We start from the raw sequence: 6,000 nt of genomic DNA on the forward strand, positions 1-6,000 counted from the left end.
AGCCTTTATGGCTATTATAGATCTTTCATCTACATATATGCCATAGTATCCAAGCCCCATTGTGGATTTGAAGGGGACTAAGGAGTGCGATGAATCATTTGCAAAGCTCAAAGAAGCCCTCATCAACAACTTCAATCCTTAGAGCACCCAACTAGGACAAGATCTTTCATGTGCATATAGATGCATTTGATTTTGCGATAGGATGCATACTCGCTCAGCTAGGAGAAAGAACCATGTATTTCCCATCTCCCACACTAGTAGATAGCTCAATATCATCAAAAAAATTTACACAGCCATTGTGCAAGAAGCTCTCATTATGAACAAGTTTTTGTACTACTTGCTTGCAAGCAAGCTCATGTTTTTCATTAGTCACCAAGCTCTATTTTACTTCATGATACTTATCAAGAAAGGCACCACCCACATGAGGGAAAACCACCTCTGGAGAATCACAGATGGAGAAGCCCCAAATTAGTGTAGATAATGATTTACCAGATGCCTACCTCTTCAATATTAAGATGGTACAAAAGTGGTCAACACCAATCATTTCTCTCCTTAATTTCGGTAGAATAGATCCTAAAATATCTCTGGTAGAAAATAAGCAAATGATAGGATAGGCATTCAAGTCTCAACTACTTACTAGAAGATTATATCAGCTAGGGAGGGATGGAGTTTTGAGATTGTGCATAGAGCTAGAGGAACAAACAATCAATCTAAGAAAAGCTAACGAGGCTCCTAGTGGTTGGCACTTTGCTAAATAACAGACCATGCAAAGGCTAGAGTGCTTAGGCATCTATTGGCCTCATATGATGGGAGATGTACACACCCACCTAGTAGCATGTCTAACATGTGGAATCACAAAGCCAATAGCTTATGCCACACTCTTTTGAATAATGGTAGCACTTAAGTGGAGTTAGAGTATTCTTTTGAATATATAAAGAATCGTACCTTTTCTAAGAAAATGACAAAGGCGATGCAAAAATCCATAGCAATAGAAGCAACATCCTATGTCCTCATTGAAGATCATCTCTATAAGAGAGGGCCAGATGAATATAATTGTCTCGGGATATGTACTTTGGAAGATGAGTATGTTCCTCTCTTAGAGAAAGCAAATAAGGACCACACAAGAGGACAATTTTTGTGCCAACACAATGGCCAAGGTCATCTTTGTAGCAATAATTTGGTGGCCAATACTCTTCATGGATGCAAAGAAATATGTCAAGATATGTGATGAATGTTAGATAACCAAAGCACCAATCCACAAGGAAAATATTCCTTTACAGCCAATCATGGGTGCTAGAGCATTTCTTTAGTGGGGGATAGACTTCATGGGCCCCATCCATCCACTCTCTTATTGCACACATACCCAATACATCATTGTGTCAACATATTATTTAACATAGTGGGTCAAAGCACTTTCCACCACAAAGGGTGATGCCAAAACCACTGCCACATTCTTGTACAATAATTGATTCATAAGGTTCAGCTTACACATTGAAACTCTAAGTGATAGAGGCATTTTGTGAACGAGGTAATTGAGCTACTTCTAGATAAATTCATACTCATACATATGTCCTATTGTTCTACCAATGGATAGGAAGAAAGCACCAACAAAATTGTATGTATGCTACTCAAGAATATTGTTAGTGGTTTACACGAATAGAATGTGATCAAAAATTGCATTTAGCACTTTGGGCCTATAGGGTGGCTTATAAAATTGTAATATAGGCACCCCATTCAGTATGGTTTATGGCCAAGATGCAATTTTGCCAATTGAATTCCTAGTTCACACTCTACAAGCCGCTTCAGGGTTGGAATAGAATCATCGCATCTTCTATGTTCATGCGGATAAACTAGAAAAGCTTAGAGAAACTAGATTGTAAATAATAGAAGGCATGTAGCTCAAAAGAAGAAGTTAAAATCCCACATCAAGAACAAGGAATTTAAGAAGGGTGACCTACTTCTTGCTTACACTCATAGGTAGCATGCAAGAAAATTCACTAAGGTAGGGTCTCTTTGTAATCAATGTTATATGCGACACTAGAGCCACTCGCATAGAGAATCTTGATGGTGAGTAGACATTGTTGGGGTAAACACGGTGTGCCTCTTACCCCAATTGGATAGGCCAGAGACATTCAATCACCCATTACTTGTATACACCTTATTCTTTACTAGATAGAGGAATACAAGGATCTTACACACACACATATTTTGTTTAGGTGCTCCACCCACATTCTGTGTTCTCTCTCTCTCTCTCTCTCTCTCTCTCTCTCTCTCTCTCTCTCTCTCTCTCTCTCTCTCTCTCTCTCTCTCTCTCTCTCTCTCTCTCTCTCTCTCTCTCTCTCTCTCTCTCTCTCTCTCTCTGTGATGCACCACATTTGTGCACTCACAATTGATATCAAATATTTTGTTTTGCGATGGATCTCGTGCTACAGAGAAGTGAGCTTTTGGCTTTGGTGAGCTCGCTTTTGGTGGGAGATTGATTTTGGTGAGCAACCCACAGATCTGTGCTCATGGAAGCTTGAGGGACATTTCCAAAATTTAGAGGAGAGTGCATTGTAAGTTTGTATGCTCTTCTGTATCCATATTCCAAGAAGAATGCAGATTTGCATTTTTGTAGGTCATTTTTTGGGCTCCAAAATGATATTTTTTGCATAACTTTTGCATACGAAATGCGATTTATGCAAGGTCAGGGTGTAACTTGGAGTATTTTCATGCTTTGGATGCAACAGTGATGTCCATTTGGACTGATTTTAATCTTTGAATCTTTTACAATAGCAGTGCGCGATGTTGTTTGTTGTGTGTCTAAGTTTGCTCGTGGTTTGAGTATGTTTATGGCATGTATGGTTATTATGGTCAGATAGCCGAAATCGTGCCAAAACTCTAGAAAATATTTTCCAATAGTTTTATGAGCATAATTTGATGTAATCTAGGTAGCGATTGCAAGTTGCACTCAAGGCTTGTGATATATTCTTTGTAGGTGGGATATTAGTGCATGTATGCCTCGATACCGCACAGGGTGAGCTTGGCAATTAGCTCATAGGTTTGCAATGTCTTGTGCATCAATATAATTAATGTATTGACATTGCGGGAGACTTATGCTCATTGATTCCGATAGAGGGATTCTTGGATTGTTGCCATTGTGCTTAGCATTGTATCATAGAGTTCAAGCATTGTTTACTTCCTTGTTTTTTTTTGACATTTTTCTCCAGTTACATAGGAGACTCTACCATTTTTTGCCAGGTTTATGTGTTTTGTGGCAAGTGTTATAGAGCTGTTTTAGTCCAATTTTGGCTTGTGCCTATTGCATACGGTCATTATTTATGCATGATTGGTTCTTGGTTTTGGCAGAGGGCTATGCGATTTATGCGATAATTGCCATAGTTTTGGTGGCAGGTGTTTGATCAACTAGTTTTCTTTGCATTGTGTTGAGCGGTTATGCTCTTGTGGACAATGCATTTACACTTTGTGTGGGATGATCTATGGACTCATTTTGCGCTCAATTCTGGAATCTTGTAGTGACACTTCATCATTGGATACACATGTTGGTGTATTAGGAAGATCTCAGAGGCGTAAACATGTGGTTTGTTGGTAGACAAGGATACATGAGGAGACAATGTTTTAGGCATTGGAGATAGCGAAGGATTCCATTGGTTGTTTCTAAGAGTACAAGTGTGGTAGACACTCCTACTTCCACAGGTTTGCCTAGACATACATGGACTTTGTCTCACGATTGGCAGCTTGATAGTAGTGCCATGTTATTCATCATAGGAAGTGGTTTAGCATGTTTTTTGCTATGAGATATGATGGTGTTCATGGTGTGGGTGACATTCATTTTCACTTCACCAATGGGAGTAGGCTTGTGCTCCATGATGTTGAGTATATGCATGATGATTATAGGAGTTTGATCTCCATCTCGCAACTTAGAGATCATGGGTGTCATGTTCACTTGACTTATGAGTCTTACTTGATGAGGAGAGGTTCACTTGTGATAGCGGGAGGCCATCATGGTGCTCATTTGACTCTTCTCTACATTCTTGGTGTCATGTTCACTTGACTTATGAGTCTTACTTGATGAGGAGAGGTTCTCTTGTGATAGCACGAGGCCATTGTGGTGCTCATTTGACTCTTCTCTACATTCTTGGTGTTGGAGATGCCATAGTCTTTGTGAGTCCTTTGCCATGCAAATGTTCATAGAGTATATGCATGTATACTTTGTTGATGAGCAGCGTGATACTTCTCTCATTCTGCATGCAGGGTTTGAGGTCAAACATGTAGATCAGGAAAGATCTTTGAGTGCACAACTAGAGAAATCATTGATGGTGGTGATAAATTTTGATGCTTTGCCAGTCAAGGAGAAGAGAAATGAGTCACATGTGTGAGACGATACAGTGAGATCTAGAGTGTTGTGTACAATATGTATGTAGATGCGGAGTTAGAGTGGCCATGGTCTAGCAAGACATAATGGATTTATCCTCTTAGGATAGAGATGCCTCGTACCATGGAGATGACTGATATGGAGCTCTTTAACATGCTCATGCTAGAGGCTGGTATGGTGATGCTCGAACAGGTAGAGCATGGTATGATGGATGCAAGGATAGTCAAAGTGTTGAGCACCCATGATTTGTCACATCCATATGTTAATAGTCCTGATGGTGCAAGGACTGCACACAGAGCAGAGGCGGTTGACAGGGACAGGTTAGCCAAGGGTGCACACATTTTGTCAGCCTTCAAGACGCTCATGTACAACCTCTTAATGTCGAGACGCGACATAGCAGCTACAGTGGAAGCAATTGCAATTGCGGCTACCAATCATGCAATGATTGCCACTAGCATGATGCATCATGGAGAAGTGGAGGTTATTATAGGATACCTGCAGGGTATACATGTTGATTCTAGTAGGGATATATGATTCCATACATCGCTAGAGCCTACACGACGACATGCATTGAATTCGAGAGAGCCAGTGGGCATAGGTTGAGACAACATTGCTCCCTATACCTACTATACATACTACTAGGTCCTATACTAGTACAATTTATCAGCACATTCTCCCTTAAGTGGGAGATTTTTGGGGTAAAGACGGTGTGCCTCTTACCTTGATAGGAAACGAGAGAGACGTTTGACCACCCATTACTTGTACACACCTTATTTTTTACTAGATAGAAGAATAAGGGGTTCTCTCACACACACACATTGTGTTGAGTTGCTCCACCCACATCATGTGTTCTCTCTTTCTATCCTTCTCGCTCTCTCCATACGCACCACTAGTTGACCTCAAACCAGCCTTTGGGGATTTTTTAGTCATATACAAAGGCCTCCTTAAAAAATCAATACCTTGTTCAGTCGTGACTCAAGTCTGTCTTGATAGGTGAACTTTTATGTATATTCGATGTATAATTATAGGTACATACATGTAAAAAGAAACCTGTGGTTCACTTTCTTTGAGATCCAAAGCAAAACGTTTCAGAAACCTCGAAACCCCAAAACACTCAAAACCCCAAAACGTTTCATGTCACACTGTTGAGAAAGGACAAACCTATGCTCGCAAGAAGAAGTGGAAAGCTACCTCTAGGGAGAAGAAGAGTACACCACCTTTGGCCAAAAAGGCATTCCTATGACTTCAGATCAATGAATATATGGCTTTTGTTTGCCACAACAAGGTAGAAGAGGAAGAGAAGGAAGGAGGCTTGGAACCATATATCCTGATTAGTCTAGCCTCCAATGACCACCTATACAAAATCAACCTTATAGGTTTCAATGAACATGACACTAAAACAATAGGATACGCCGACATCATGGTAAATATTAATGGCTTCAAGTGTGGACACAAATTTGACACTCTGCCACCACAATAATCTCTTTTTGATGTTATATTTGGATGCACATGGCAAAGAGCCTATCAAGCTTATCTTGATTGGACACAAGACCATGTCTACTTCGGTACAAAAGATCACAGACCTTATGTCACGTTTACCCCAGAAGATGTCTATCGACATCCCA

Source organism: Adiantum capillus-veneris, chromosome 13, assembly GCF_014529385.1.
Source record: "Adiantum capillus-veneris isolate H3 chromosome 13, ASM1452938v2, whole genome shotgun sequence".
NCBI lineage: Eukaryota > Viridiplantae > Streptophyta > Polypodiopsida > Polypodiales > Pteridaceae > Adiantum > Adiantum capillus-veneris.